The sequence below is a fragment of the Styela clava genome, chromosome 1, assembly GCF_964204865.1.
Source record: "Styela clava chromosome 1, kaStyClav1.hap1.2, whole genome shotgun sequence".
NCBI lineage: Eukaryota > Metazoa > Chordata > Ascidiacea > Stolidobranchia > Styelidae > Styela > Styela clava.
In genome coordinates this window covers 16,051,986-16,068,418 of record NC_135250.1, presented here as the reverse complement: position 1 = coordinate 16,068,418, position 16,433 = coordinate 16,051,986, and positions in this window count along the sequence as shown.

Genomic DNA, 16,433 nt, shown 5'->3' with positions numbered 1-16,433 from the left:
CTTTACCAAACCTTCATAGATTTTTGAAACTTTCGGGTGTAATCATACTCCAGCAAAAGTTCATAACATATTAAACAATTTTTTTTCATTTTTCTAGAAGTAATTAGGAAATTCATGTGCTTCGTTTTTTGGGTCACCCTGGTATAAATAAAAGAGAAAATAGTACATCATCATTTAAATAGTTGTATATTAACTTGAATATATATGACATTGGCTGTTGTATATGCATATTGACTACTGGCTGGGCGCTAACAACAAATCGGGTAATCACAAGAAATACATGCTTGATTTAACATTTAATTTGCATGTGCTTTTGGTGCGGGCAATTTACCATTGGGCGTAATATATTTTGACTTATTGTTAACGCTTCATTCATCAAAGTCCTTCTATGCTGCCCGGCATGATTAGTCGCTGTTATATATTTTGAATAGTTATACTGCTATTTCAAAGTAAAGTGTCGAGGGCAAGCCAGTTTTTCAAGAGATCGTAAGTATTTCGACAAAAATATACCGGAATTCCGCTTACCAATACCGTAGCGTGTGCAAGTGATGGCGCCACTACTACGATTGGCCGTAACCTTGCTTTCATTTCACCCCTAAAGGTATCAAAGCCAAATACGATGACGTAAATAAATCGGCAACATTTGGTGGTCAAAAATGGGAGCTGTCGTATTAACCTATCAACATTGGTGGATAGCCATCAAAGCAGCGAATAAAACAAAGTTCATAACTAGGTTGAGGATACCCTTGGGTGCTTGCGACTGAAATAAACCCGGATCTCAACAAGCTGAGGCATTGCATTAAGTTCATCCTACTTACTCATCGGATTATACCTATTAATATAAAATAAATTAGTTTCAACTTTGTTTTGTGTGTGGGGAAGGGACGTGAAGCGGTTGGTAGCCACTGATTTGTCCGAGCGTGTGCTGGAGACAAAAGTTCGGAAAACTCACCAACTTCATTCGTGTTTTTGTATCATGAGACATTCAATGACAAGACGATATGAATCAATTCCAAAAATTTCGATAGTCAAAAAATATTCATTCTTAAAATCGTTAGCAAACAGTCTTCAGTCCACTTACTAAAACCTGGTGGCTCTACTGTGTGTTGTTGTGATTTTGCAAAATTTGTGATTCAATAGCAAAATTGTGATTTTTCTATTGAATAAGTAAGCCTAAATTATAAATCATATAAAATCAAAATGCATACTTGCTTAAATTATTGAAACTAATTTTATTTTACCTATTGAAAGTTTCATTAGCAATAGGAAAAAAGTGAGCAGATTAGGCAATAGATAATTTATCATACAAATTATAAATATTGTGGAATATAAAACGTTCAAATGTATTATCCATTCACTTCATCACAATAATTATTTCCACGTTTATGCGTGTGTCATAACGCGTCTTATTTTTTCCAGGCTTGTCCATGGGACATATTTTTCTGTCCCATTCCGATTCCATAGCAATTATGCCTGTTCCATCCCATCTCATGGGATTCCCATTGGAAAATTTTTTAATAAAAATTGCTAAATTTAGGTTTAGCGTCTACTAAATAGGACTACACGTACGAATAGACATGCAAAACAGCAAAATTTATGGACTTGGTTAACTCTATATTCATAGCTATCATACATGTGTTCATCAGCCCCTTCACGAAGTATATTGTTAATGCTGAATATATTTTGATCTTTATAACAAACAAGAGATCTATGCTCAAATATATGGACACGAAGTCCATAACAAAATGTTTCATCATCATTTCCCCAAAAATCAAACGGTTTTCGTGTCCCATGGGAAATACAAATGTGTGCTGTCCCATCCCATCTCATGGGACGTTTCCCATGGGATTCTCATGGGAATCCCATGCCCATGGACATGCCTGATTTTTTCCTCAGAAACATCAGGCACCTTTGACGTAGGCTTAACTATGAAACACTTCTTGATAAGGTATGTATATAATCAAACACCGGTCTAAATGATGCTGTCTAATTCGTGCATTAAATTTGAATATGCACGAGTTCTGAGCATGGCGAAGTGTCTTGCAAAATATTGAACATCATAACAGAAGATAAAACAATTAATAAAAACTTATTGCAAAATCAGAAGAGCAGACCAACCATTACTTGAGGTTTGAAAAGCACAGAATATAAAGTATGTTGCCAAAAGAAGTGGTACGTGTTCATATCCATACTTACACATACAAGTATAAAGATATAATAATAAAATAACTCGAGATATATTACATAGTAAATTAAAGAGAAGACCAAAAATACATAACTAACAAAAAATAATTGCTACATCATATCAATAATTTTGTAAGAATAACCAAATATAATACCAAATTAGTAAACAGGAGTGAACACAAGGGGTGGCCAATTTGAAATTAATATTCGAATATAGCGACCTTCGAATATCGTTTTAAGTGTTCATATGAATACCGAAAATTGCGCACACATTCTAGTGCCGCCGTCCACGTTTTGATTAAAAACAATTTACAATTCCTTTTTTTATCGCAATCCAAGACAGACTTGTGCACGCGGCAATTAATTATGGCCAACATGAGATGATTTCAATTAGCGCCGACAAGAAGTGCTTATAACAAGGTCGAGGATGTTTTTGATTGAAAATATTTTACAATTATTATCGTATATTTCAACTTAGTCGAGATGGTTTGTGCGGCCACGGCAATATATCCCAAAGCAAATTGTGTCAAAACTTTTGCATTCTTTGCAATTTACAGCTTATAAACTGGCTCTTAAATTTTATTTAGTATTGCGGATTTTACGTTATCCCGGCGTCCAGTTTCAGTTGGCGGTATCAAGTTAAAAGCACAAATAAAAGCATAACAACCGACATGAAAGATTCAAATCAGCGCCGAGTCAAAAAATAAAACCCGATTTTCGGTCTTAATTTTTCGTCATTGGCGGATGGAAATTTGGGAATCGGGTTTACTCGTTTGATTATGACGATGATCGCGTAAAAACATTTGCGTTTTTCCAAAGAACTTTAATATTCCTGCACATTTGAAAACGTTCCACTGGGCGAATAGTTGATCTTTTTTGTATCTGCCAAGATACACCACGATTCATAGGTGTGAACACTGTATGTTTATCAGGTCTCTTTTCTTAGAGGCAAGAAAACCACACATTCCATTTTTATTTATTGCTGCTTTACAATGATTATATTACTAAGCTTAATTCCTATGTAGGCCTACATGGATTTCGGGTAAGTGAATAAAGTATGTGGGGGATTTTAGAATGTATTCGAAATAGTCAAGTATTTGGTTATGGCCATCCCTGGTAAACAGTGAAAAAAATAATATTTTTTAGGACATCACAAAGTTTGTTATAGCAGCAGTCAAAATATCCAACCAGAATTGACACAACTTGGATGCATGAAAGAGGTGCGCATTATGGAATACATTTTTGTGTGCAATGACGTACTCAAAAATGTTGCAACTTGTTTTATTTTACAACTGAAAATTTTTATCAGAAATTCCAACGAAGCGAACACATTAAGCAGTTGATATTCCACTACGTAGCCTGTGAATACTGTGGAAACCAACGTATACGACATATATCTCGGGATTTCAAATCTCTAATAAATGCATGTAGAATCCCAGTGCCGGATTTATTACTAGGGTAGACTGAAGCCTAGGAAGGAGCCCCTAGAAGCCTCGCCATGTAGTTTCGAACGTATTTACGCAATTTAAAATTTACTTATGATGCCATAATATTTCCGACACACACACACACGACTCTTGAAAATCTATCATGAACGCCATTCTAAAGGGAACCTCACAAATGCCATAGCCTAGGCCTAGAGTCAACCTTTCCCCGACCTTTGATCCCGAAAAATTCTTCTTATACTTTACCATTGCAAAATATTCGGGGCTATTTTAAGAGTGCTTTTGCGAGTTGGCGCCTGTAAAATGGGATATGTGTTTTAAACCATCATTATGATTCATCGGATACAACAATCTGTTTTTTAAAAGTACCGGTGAAGAATTTTAGCCTAGTGTATCACAGCTATTTATACACTATTTTTTTATTACTGCAATTAAACTAAAACTCCTAGGAGGAGAGAGTGATCATTGAATTATCTGATTTATATTTGAGTTCCCGAAACACAACTGAAAACTAACGAATAGAGTTCAAAAACGCGAAAACGAGGTAATGTTTGCGACCACGCTTGAAAATCTGTCTAAGTTAGAAAAGTGTCTGAGCGGATGCGAAAAGGGAACATTGTTACGTCACTTTTCTCATCTTACTGATTGGCCAATGTCACGAAGTAAACAAGGAAGTCGATGCTCGGGGAAAAGCTGTTCACCAACTTGCAATGTTATAATATATCTCACAATAACTTCTGTTACGTAAAAAATATAATCGTAAAAACAGCTGTTTTTTCGTTATAATTCAGTGAAGCGTCGCGGGCAGGATTATTTTACTCCGCGTGCCGGATCTGACCCGGACCCGGATCTGAGTATGTTGCCGACCCCTGCCGCACTGTTATATTTTCAACTATTAACGCTTGCGTCATGACATGTCATAGATATGTCATACGCTAATTAAGCATTAGTCTAAGTCATGTTTGCTAACTTGAACATTAATTTCAAATAGGTACAATTTCTGGGAATGGAAAAGTGTCTTGCAAAGTACAAAAGATTTCGTTGTGAAAAAAACGGTAACATAAGCATCTTCTTTGAAATATCTTTTCAAAATACCGAGGTGTCTTTGAAATTTGCGTGTCATCTACGTCGTGAATTCTTTTCACAATAGGAGATCAGCTACATTTGAGTTTCGAAATAAATACCAAAAATTGTGTGCACTACTGGGTAAATAAATGAACACTAAGAAATGCAAACGATAATATTGCCAAATTTTTACTCAACAATGTTTTTATGGCGGTACAAACCTACATGATAATAAAAAGACAGTGAAGGGCAGCAACAAGAATTAAATTAATCATCAACTTGCTGTCCTCGGGCAATCAATCCACATGAAAGGTTTAAATATTGCACCATGCTGTCGACTTTAACAAACAGTAACCACGAGACTCTAGATATTTTTGCTCAATCGTTAAACACTATGACGCATCGCATGCAAAATGCGCGGTGAGGAGATTTTTTATATTTATCCAAAAAAGGGAAAGTCGTTAAAATACCTAAATGTTCTTTTACCTGGATAATGGTATTAATACTCAATTTGCGCATTGTGTTGTGGACCCTGATACATCCGTTGTTACCGAAGTTTGAAAAAAATAGGTAGCCATCGTACAGAAAATACATGGACAAACGAGGCCAAAAAAAAAATCGATTTATATGTATATTCTGGCGCATTGATCCTTATATTTATTTACAGGTTCTATTATGATGAATAACGATTAGTTATTCTAGATTTGTGATGACTAGGGTTGCCACTTCTGGATACATTTTTTTTCGAATCAAATCTCGAATCAAAAATTTTCAAATCGAATCTTTCCGAATCTGATTCCATTAAGCTTTTTTTTATTGCATGCGTATGTTTGCTCAAAGTCACAAAAAAGCTCAAATCTAGAAGAGAAAAACTCGAAAATGGAATACGCTATATACTGCAGGGATGGCGTACCACTGACCCGCGGGTCACAAAGTGACCCACCGCGTTCTATTCTTGACCCGCCAAGGCACTAATAAAATAAAAATGCTAACATATCACTGATAAGAAGTGATAATATTATATTATATTAATCTAACAATAAATGAACTATTATAATGTACCGTCAGTTGGTCATGACTGCGATCGCTCATATTTAAGTTGTTAATTTCCGGGCCGGTATGGTAATTTCCTAAACCTCTAATCTTGGGCGCATGTATGCACCGTTCGTTATTCAGCTATTGGCTCTGACATAACAATGCAATTGCTACTTTGCATTTTATTAGTTTCTCGCCTACAATGCCGTTGAGAAATCAAAATATTCCAGACTTGAAATAAAAACTGAGAAATCTGAAACAACAATGGGGCAGTTTGAAAGTGCCTTAATGTGGTTGAAAGCTGATCTAAAAATAGAAAACTATCAGAGTGGAATTCCCTCCAAACTCGTTGGATCCGGAAAGGAATTTGCCGCATCGTTCTAAGCGTTTTTGGCGATTCATATGCATGTTTTCGTACTCTGATTTCATAAAATCGAGTGAAATAAAAAGTCCCCGATTAAAGTGATGCATAAGTGAAACCCAAAACTACAACAACAGCAACAGAAGCTTATAAGATTTGTTTCAGAAGTTTCTCATAGATACAAACCTTGATTAAATATCTGTGACCCACTCTTTTCTGTTCCGCGATAGAAATATAATTTTTGACCCATTCATTGGAAAAGGTTCGCCATCCCTGCTATATAGCAAGGATGATAAGGGTTTTTCAGTCAAAAAGCCACCTTTATTTCCATCATGATAAAAAAGATGTAGGTCATAGATATCACCAATAAATGCATTGATGAAAAACTTGCTGTTGCAACTTATCTGTGAGTCTTACAATACCGAGTTATTACTGTGTTTTACTTGTATTAGGACCGAGGCACTTTGATGGAATTCATATGAGAAAATAAGCAGGGAACAGTTGTACTGTTATGTCATAAACACTGTAACAGCACTGTTTTCCCTAGGCCTAGTCCCACGCCAGTATAATGTGTGACTGTGGCATTTCACTTCTTGTTATACTGAATTAAGGCCGGCCTTATTACCGATTCTTTATCTTTGAAATTTTAGTACAATATTCTCTATTTATGCTGGCAGCATAGAGTAATACGACAAAAACATTCTAATTGCATCTGAATTACTATAAATTGGAAATGCTCGCAAGAATATGATTGAATACGATAAAATTAACCACGATTAAATTAAATTAATTTCGAGTAAAACAATCGTTCACCCGACTACGATTGCGAACAAAGTATGCTTGGTCTGGTATGAAATCTGGCACGTGTTGATGTAAAACAGTGCACAAGTTGCCATTCCTCAAGTATTATTTACTCCCACCTGTCCGTTATGAAATTTGCTAGAAATAATCCGAAATGCTTTGTTCCCGCTTGTATCGCACTAACAAAATTAAAAGTAAATACTACTTTTTTTTCGTAACAGCTGAGAAAGACGTGTATGTACTATTACATTATGTCCCCCTGATTTATTTTACCGCCACTCGAGTGGAAGCCTGACAAACGCAAACAAAATAAATATATATTTTAGGATGAGAAACATGATTGTCAATTAACATTGCCGGCCGATGAACTCATTCAGTAATAGTTCTCTTCAAATGTACGCGAAATATTTCACTCAGAACAAAACTTAAATTAAATTTCAATCAAAATTAAATATCATCTGGACGTCGGTAGCTGGAAATTACGCCAGACATTATCTCGAGTGATGCGAAAAAGAGTGTGTTGTGCCGAACTTGAAACAAACGACGGCAGATAGGTAAAAAAGTCAATCACGAAAAATTATTTTCATTTATTTTCGTCCCGTAATTTGGTGTTATTTGGAGTGCCGCATAAACGCATTCGGCAGTTTTAACGCCGCCGAAAACAAGGATTAACAAACGTTCAATGTTTTGCTTTCGGTCCCGTAATTTGGTGTTATTTGGAGTGCCGCATAAACGCATTCGGCAGTTTAACGCCGCCGAAAACAACGATTAACAAACGTTCAAAGTTTTTTTTTTCGGTCCCGTAATTTGGTGTTATTTGGAGTGCCGCATAAACGCATCCGGCAGATTTAGAGCCGTCGAAAACAACGATTTAACAAACGTTCAATGTTCTTTTCGGTAAATCGCTCTCTTTTTCCGAATCGCGTAAATCTGATTCGAAAAAGATGCGAAACGAATCGATGCGATTCGTAAATCCAAAAGTGGCATCCCTAGTGCTAACCAATGAGCATATTATACAATGAGTGGAAACTTGCAAAGATTTGCTCATTTTGGTATTGTTCCCTGCATTTTTTACGTCGTCCGGCTAAATGGTTCGTTGCATATTAAGAAAACGCATTGCTCGCTGCCAAAATCCCTTGCTTCAGCCGAGTCGGGTGCGAAATTGACCGTATTGAGGTCTTTAATTCTTCAATACATATTTGGTTTTGGGTTTCGAAGTATGGTACGCTGAAAGCATACAACTATGAGCATATGCTTATTGGGAATGCATATCTATTAGATAGTAAACGTGGAAAAATTTGTATTCAATGGAAGAAGCATACTGAAAATAGGGAATTTGTGCAAACCAAAAAATTTGGGGGGTTATGATATTATTAACATACCCATTTTTACAATGTGCATGTACATAATTAGTGTCTTGGATTATTATAAAGCTAGAGAATGTGATTATAATGAGGATTACAATCATATTTGTATGTCCTTTGTTGAATACAATATTGGACAACAACTTAGTACATTTTGGGGGATTAGAACTAAAAATACATTTTTACATAGATTTTGTCCTCAAAGTGAGTATAGATTAATATTAGAATTTTTAAGAAAGCATAACATAAGTAGTACAGATATAAAAGAAGATATGCATAAAACTATTTATAAAAAAATTGTTATTTCTATGACTGGGGACAGATTAATTTTTCTACGCAATTGTAATTTAAATATTGCATGTGAGAATATTCATAATAATATTCTGGCAAACTATATGAAAACCTTTAATTTCAAGTTAATGTGGGATATTTTACCAGTAAAAACAAAACCTGGAATAAGAAATATAGCAGGAAATGATATGTGTGTGTTATGTGGAAAAGAACCAGAATTTGTTAGCCATCTTTTTATGAATTGTGAATATTTTGATTATGTTTTTGATTTCATGGAAAATACTGTTAGGAATTTAAATAATGCCAGACTTTTGAAAAATTATGAAACTTGTGTTTTATTGGATTTAAGCTATTTGTTACATTCCAACATTACAAGATGTTTATTTAATTTCAATCACTAGATATAAAATATGGATACAAAGAAATTCTGTTATATTCGAAAGTAATACCCCTAATCAGCACCTAGTTATCAAACAAATAAAAACTGCAATCACTTACAGACTCAACATTGAAAAAAATAGAAAATCACCAAATTTTGTCAGAGAATTTGAAATACTAAGGAATTGTATTTGAACTATAAATCTAGTGTGTATAAATTTAGTATGTATTAAAATGAACATGTCTAATATATTTAATTTTTTACGTTTATTGTACATAATCTAACTCAATATACTAAAAATTGATGAATTGTATGCCGATGCGATCAACACCTCAAACACTGATGGAATGGACATATGAAAAATGAATATTGGATTATTTATCCTACAGTACAGAATATGAACCAGTCGCCCAGTGGGGTGCGGTTATTTATGTATTTATTAGGATAATGAGGATAAGGATTTACATATTTATCCCGGGGGAAAGGAAAGCCGATAAGACGACTTATCCATATGGCGAACCACGGCCTCTCGTCCGGTTACCATTCCAAGTCGGGCATGGGATTAGTTATATTGTTTGTTTTCGGAAGCATGGACTTGTTAGTGGAGGAAGCCGTGAATCACCCAACGGCGGCGAGGAGTCCAGCAATCCTCTTGCACATAACCATCCCTGCATGGGATTCGAACCTGCGGACCCATGCAGAGTAATTAGAGGTGCGGTGGCGAGCGTATTCCTAACGCTTAGCCCGTTGAGCCACACCGCCGCGCATGGGATTTACATATTTATCCAAGGGTAGAGGAAAGCCGAGAAGAATGCCTAAATATATGGCAAACCACGGCCTCTCTCAATCATAGCTCTGTCCTCCATATGAATCACATGGCTCTGCGAGCTATTCGTTTACTTATTAAAAATACTGATTTTTACTATTTCTCTGGGATATCTTGCCATTGAAAACAAAAGCCAGAAATTGGAAGAATAGCAGAGAATGAAATGTGTGTATTATGTAATGAAGAACCTGAGTTTGTTTCACATATTTTCATGTATTGTAAATTTACAAAAAATATTTATGAGGATTTTGTTTTAGATATATTAAAATTGATTAGAATACATTTTGTTATCAATATGATTCTTGCACATTATTTAATTTCAACGATCCTTTATATAGTCATATAGATACTGTTGATTTGGATGCAATTATACTTTTGTAATCAATAGTGAGATATAAAATTTTGACCATGAGAAATTCTATTATATTCGAAAATAAAACACCTCAAAAAGCAGATAAAAATGGCCATAATATGTAGAAAAATATAGAGAATTATAGAATAAACAACCCATTTGAGAGGGAATTGAAAAATTTATGTAAAGCGTTATTTCAAAAAGAAAATTATATGTTTATGATATGTATTTTATATTTACTAATTTCATTTTTATTGTTTTATATCAATGCATTTATTAAAATAACCTAATTATGGTATGGATTACTACTGGAATTGAACAAAATAAATACTGAATCATGGATGCAACATGGAATATGAACTTATTTATATTAACCGTAATTAAAATCACTCATTGAGTGAACGAATGAGCATACTGTAATGCTTATTGGGAATACATACCATTTATTAGGCAGAAAACTTAACTACAGAACAGAATATGAACCAGCCAAGTGGTGACCTGGGATATTGTATTCATTGATAAAGATAGTTTACAAACAAATAAAAAATGGAGAGTTCTGGAGAGCGAGCAAAACCTTTAAAAAAGTTTAAAACACGATGAGTATCATGTGCCCGCCGTGTTATAGCAAGTAGTAATGTGTAATGAATTTAATTCACTGTGGTAAATGAATTGCTATCTTTTTATTTGTTATGAGCACACTTGCTGGAACTCCATAATCTATTATTTTATTTGTTAGTAACACTTTTTATAAAAATATCAAATTGTTTATCATACTTGCATCCATATTTCGCCCTAAATTCTATGACACTTCCTCTGTATCCAAATATCTATGTACATGACCACATTATTTATTTTTTAGTAATACTTCGTTTAAAAGTATCTTAATGTTTATTATACTTGCTATTCTGGTATTTAATCAATTTTTTGCCTTGAATTTTATTCTATGATACTTGCTCTGTATCCGAATATCTATATGTATATGAGCACTTTATTTATTTTTTAGTACCGGTAATACTTATTTAAAAATAACCTATTGTTTATCATTGCTATTTCGGTATATTATCAATATTTCGCCTTAAAATTCATTCTATGATACGTGCTCTGTAGCCGAATATAGATATGTACATGAGCACTTTATTTCATATATATGTATATATCTGCTGGAGAAGGGTCAAATCCTGATCATGTATTAATGTGTGTCACTATCCTCCAAATCACTTGCCAGTCATAATCAAGTATTATAATTTGATGGGTTCAAATTATAGTGTATAAAGAAATATACTCATGATTTCATTACTATTATCAAATGTTTATAATTAAAGTGCTATAATAATAGAATTTTCCTCATCTTTGCTCATAAAAAACCCATGTCCTATCACATTAATTTTTAGTAGATAAATTTTCCAAATAATAGGTATCCTTGCTAACCCATTTTTATGCAGTTGATATGCAATACATGTCAACTTATCAGCTGAATAAATGATGATCTTAGGACAAAACATGATTATTTAGTACTTTCCAAATCAAAAATTCTTGGGAATAATGTATATAGTGAATACGGTATATGAGAGCTATTGAAGAATTTAACACCGAACCTGTTAAATGACCCCAAATGTTGTAACGTTGTCTCCCAGTCAAACACCTGAGCATCTCTTTTTTTTATTATAATTTATATATGTTCATGGTTTGACGAACGAAATAAACTCTCTCTCTCTATTAGTTTAAAATACTGACTTCTGGACTTGGCTAATTTTATACATATCAAAACTTGTAAATATTTGCATATCAAAACTTGTCATTTATTTCGTTCCATCCATGTATTTTCAACTGTTTTTCCAATAAAACGTACTCATGCCTTACTGTTACTACTGTTATTTGTAGCTTATTATTGTTAGCTAACTATTTTGAGGTGGGGCGCAAGACTTTCTACAAATTCTAAAAAGGGGGTGCGGCTTGAAAAGTTTGGGAATGCTTGTATGTAGTAGACCCTAACCTGGTACACATGGTTCCGGTGTCTACCAACTGGGTTTACATACTTCAATTTGTATTACAGTTGTAAAACAGAAAAAAGCTGAATGTCGGTCTTATTCCATCTGTAAATTTACCAAAATCTCCACAAAGAATGAACAATGTGCCAGACCATGTGTATTTTCGATGAAATGAAAAGTGACATATGAAAAATACAGAAGCTGTAGAAAATATTTTGCATTCCAAAAAAATTAGTTCACATATTAAATATTTTACATTACAAAAAAAATGGTGCTCCAGAAGTATGTGTACCAATATGAAGGTAACTAATTTTGTTCGCCTATTTTATATCAAGTTGTGTAAATGGACTAAATTCTATCGGTAGGGGATATTCACTTGTGTAACACAGACAATTCCCGAACTTTTAATAGAACAAAAATAAGGAGAATCGTAACCTAACCTGGTACACATACTACAAGAGTACCGAAAAAACAGCCCACATAGTAAAAGCAGTTATGGAAATACTTTACTTTGCAGAAAAATTAATTCACATAGTAAATAGCAGACGCAAGATGTATTTTGCATTGCAGAAAAAATAGCTCACATAGTTAATAGCAGTCCTGAAATATTTCTCACTATTGATAACAAAAGTATAATTGCATCCAAATCAACAGTATCTATATGACTATATAAAGGATCGTTAAAATTAAATGATATGCAAGAATCATATTGATAACAAAATGTATTCTAATCAATTTTAATATATCTAAAACAAATTCTTCATAAATATTTTTTGTAATTTACAATACATGAAAATATGTGAAACAAACTCAGGTTCTCCATTACATAATACACACGTTTCATTCCCTGATTTTCTTCCAATTTCTGGCTTTTGTTTTCAAAGGCAAGATATCCCAGAGTAATTTATAGTTAAAATCAGTATTTTTAATAGGTAAACGAATAGCTCGCAGAGCCATGTGATTCATATGGAGGACAGAGCTATGATTGTGAGAGGCCGTGGTTCGCCATATATTTAGGCATTCTTCTCGGCTTTCCTCTCCCATGGATAAATATGTAAATCCCATGTTATATCAATGAATAAATACATAAATAACCGCACCCCTCTCGGCGACTGGTTCATATTCTGTTCTGTAGATACGTTTTCTGCCTAATAGATATGCATTCCCAATAAGCATATGCTCATAGTTGTATGCTTTCAGCGTACCATACTTCGAAACCCAAAACCAAATATGTATTGAAGAATTACAGACCTCAATACGGCCAATTTCGCACCCGACTCGGCTGAAGCAAGGGATTTTGGCAGCGAGCAATGCGTTTTCTTAATATGCAACGAACCATTTAGCTGGACGACGTAAAAATGCAGGGAACAATACCAAAATGAGCAAATCTTTGCAAGTTTCCACTCATTGTATATATGCTCATTGTGCTAACCCTATAGATATATAGTCGTATGTTTTTAAAATTATGTGAAGTCTTTGTTAAATTTAGACTTTGCTTTGTTCCGATGATTAAACTAGAAAGGAATCATGAACGCTCTCGAGTCTCGACACCAATGGTGCAAATTTTAGATATTGCCATATCCCAAAAGATATACAAGTAAGCGTGTGACCTTTAGACCCAAGCACTCAAGACTTTAGTTTCATATAAGTGTCACTTAAAATATATATATATACACACACAATACCAATAGATACCACACAAAATAAAATTCTCATATATATTCAAACACCTATATAGAGGTTTAAGATGGTACTTGAGAAGAAAAAAAAAGAAAAAATATTACCAAACGGGCCTGTGTTAAAGGTCTGAATCGTTCGACATATTTCATTTAACACATAGGCGCCTGCCTTGGTTCTCTGAGCACGTGCCTATTTTGCTCAACAGTTAATCTAGCCCTGGTCATACCTCACTATGTAGAAATGGGGAACTGATGAAAAAAATTGAACTTGAAAAAATGTATACCTTACAGTTTGAGCACTATGCGCTGTCTTCGTCACATCAACCAACGTTTACATCGTCTACATCGTCCAAGAAAATAGTGTTTACAAACAAGGCGTAAGAAATATTGCGCATATGAATCAGAAGAAGCGGGATTTCGCAGTAGATTTATTTTTCCCTGTTTTTGATCTCATGTATGATTATGCATATATATATCAAATAAGTCTGACGAGCTTATCCATCAAATATCGTGTTAAGTTCTCACCAACATATTTTGCTGCTAATATTATTTTATTATCAATTTCACTCGTTATTGAAAAAAATGGAGTGTTTTCATCTGTTGGGTGTATATGAGTAATATTCGCAATGGGCAATGAAAAACAAGGCGTCGTTATGGTTATGTATCATAATTCATAGTAATTTTATTACGCACACTGCAATCAGCTAGTCTGAAACATTTTACTGTCATTTTATTTTAATTGAATAATATTTAATGTCCACGTTTTGTATTGTTAACAAGCTAACAGTATGAAACGATTGCGATATTTAAAGCACGAAATTTTAAAGAAATAACTGGACAGACATGGGAAAGTTATATAGAATTCCAGAACATTTTAGAATAATTAGCTTTCGAAACAAAAACTATATTCAATCCTTTTTTAGGAAAATTTTAAAACTTAGAAATATTTTACTAAACCAAAGAAATTCACTAATGCATTCATAACTAAGAAAAGTGCTAGAATTAAGAGTTAGGTGGGCTATGCTAACAGCTATGTTGGATACGTTTGTAATTTACTACAATTGCCTCGTTTTGAATGTTTTTTGCTTCTCAAATTCATATCAAATATTTTATGATTTATTGATTTGATCGATAATTTAAAATTCCTTCTAACTATCATATTGTACTGAATGAGATTCCGATATCATGTGTCGTTATTAAGTGACATGAGTTCTCATATTTGTTTCAAAACGCTGATAGTAAACTAATAAAATAAATTTGATCTTCAGTGCTATTCTCAACATTGATTATCAAGGTGAATTGAAGACTGGTGACCGCAGGTTTTGGAAACAGGAATGACATGAATGAATCTATGTACCCACCAATGTTCATACTAGCAGAATGACATAATTTCGTTCTAATTATTGTAATAATATGGGGAGAAATTGGACAATAATAAGATAATCGGTCATTATTTTGGGGTTGAGATAATGAGTATGTACACAATTGTTGGGTCCTAATCAGCTCCAGTGCCGTTTAAAGATGAAACTTCTTTGTTAATGCACATGCAAAAACCAATTCAGTCACAGCATTTTAGACGGCTTGCAGCATTACACAGACGCCTGATAATTTGTTACAAACATTTGACACTTACTTATTTAAAATATAATGAATCTAACTTTAATATATATTATAATATGAAATGATAAGTAATAATAATTCAAAAAACATTATAATAAGAGTAACCTAGTTTATTAACATCAAGCCAGATATATTTATCAAGTTTTTAATTGATAGCGTCGCCATTGCTCGTTTAAGGGTAAAATATATTTTGTAGAATTTTGCTCTCGCTAAGAAATAAATTTACTGATGACGAAAGTTCAATGCAGTGTTTCCGACCTTTTTTTCTAGCAGTGTACAATTAGATATATCAGTGACACCAAGCGCCCCCACACAAAAAGTTGAATTGAGCTTAAAAAGGTTATAATTTGTTTCTCCCACTTCGGGAAACGCTGGTTTAATAGAATCGATTGGTAGCAAACATCAAGGAAAGGGTATCAATCTATGTGCTGGGAAAACTACCGCCACAAATAAAAAGAGATTTACTTTGTAAAAAAACAATTAAAGAATTCCAAAAATTAAACTTTGGGGCCTTTTTAGAGCAATTCTATTCGAAAGCTAGGATTTTCGCATTGCTCACGATTTGTAAAGCATACTTGAAATGCAAACTAAATTCTGCCTTGCCAAAACATTGAAGACAGAGACTATTTTTGTCATTGAGTTAAAAAAACAAATGTAATTTCCAGAAAAAGTAAAGAAATTTATGTATCAATTTTTTAAAAAGTTGACCGACAGGATATATTTGGTGGATTATATATATTCTTGCAAACATATTTCGCTACTAATCTCATTTCATAATCATTATCTCTCATTTTTGTAAAAGCAGATCTGCCGCGACCTTATATTGGGCATGACATGTTTTTATTGGCCTGATGATGTAGCAAGAGGTGGGTTTCATCTGAAAATGAGTAATACGCGTAATAAGATGAGAAAACAAGGAGGCGTAATGATTATGTATCATAGTATTACTGCGAACAGCTAGCCTGAAACATTGCACATAGAAAATGTTTGAATCCAAGAGTATAAAATATCCACGTTTTGTATTGTTAACAAGCTAACATCAT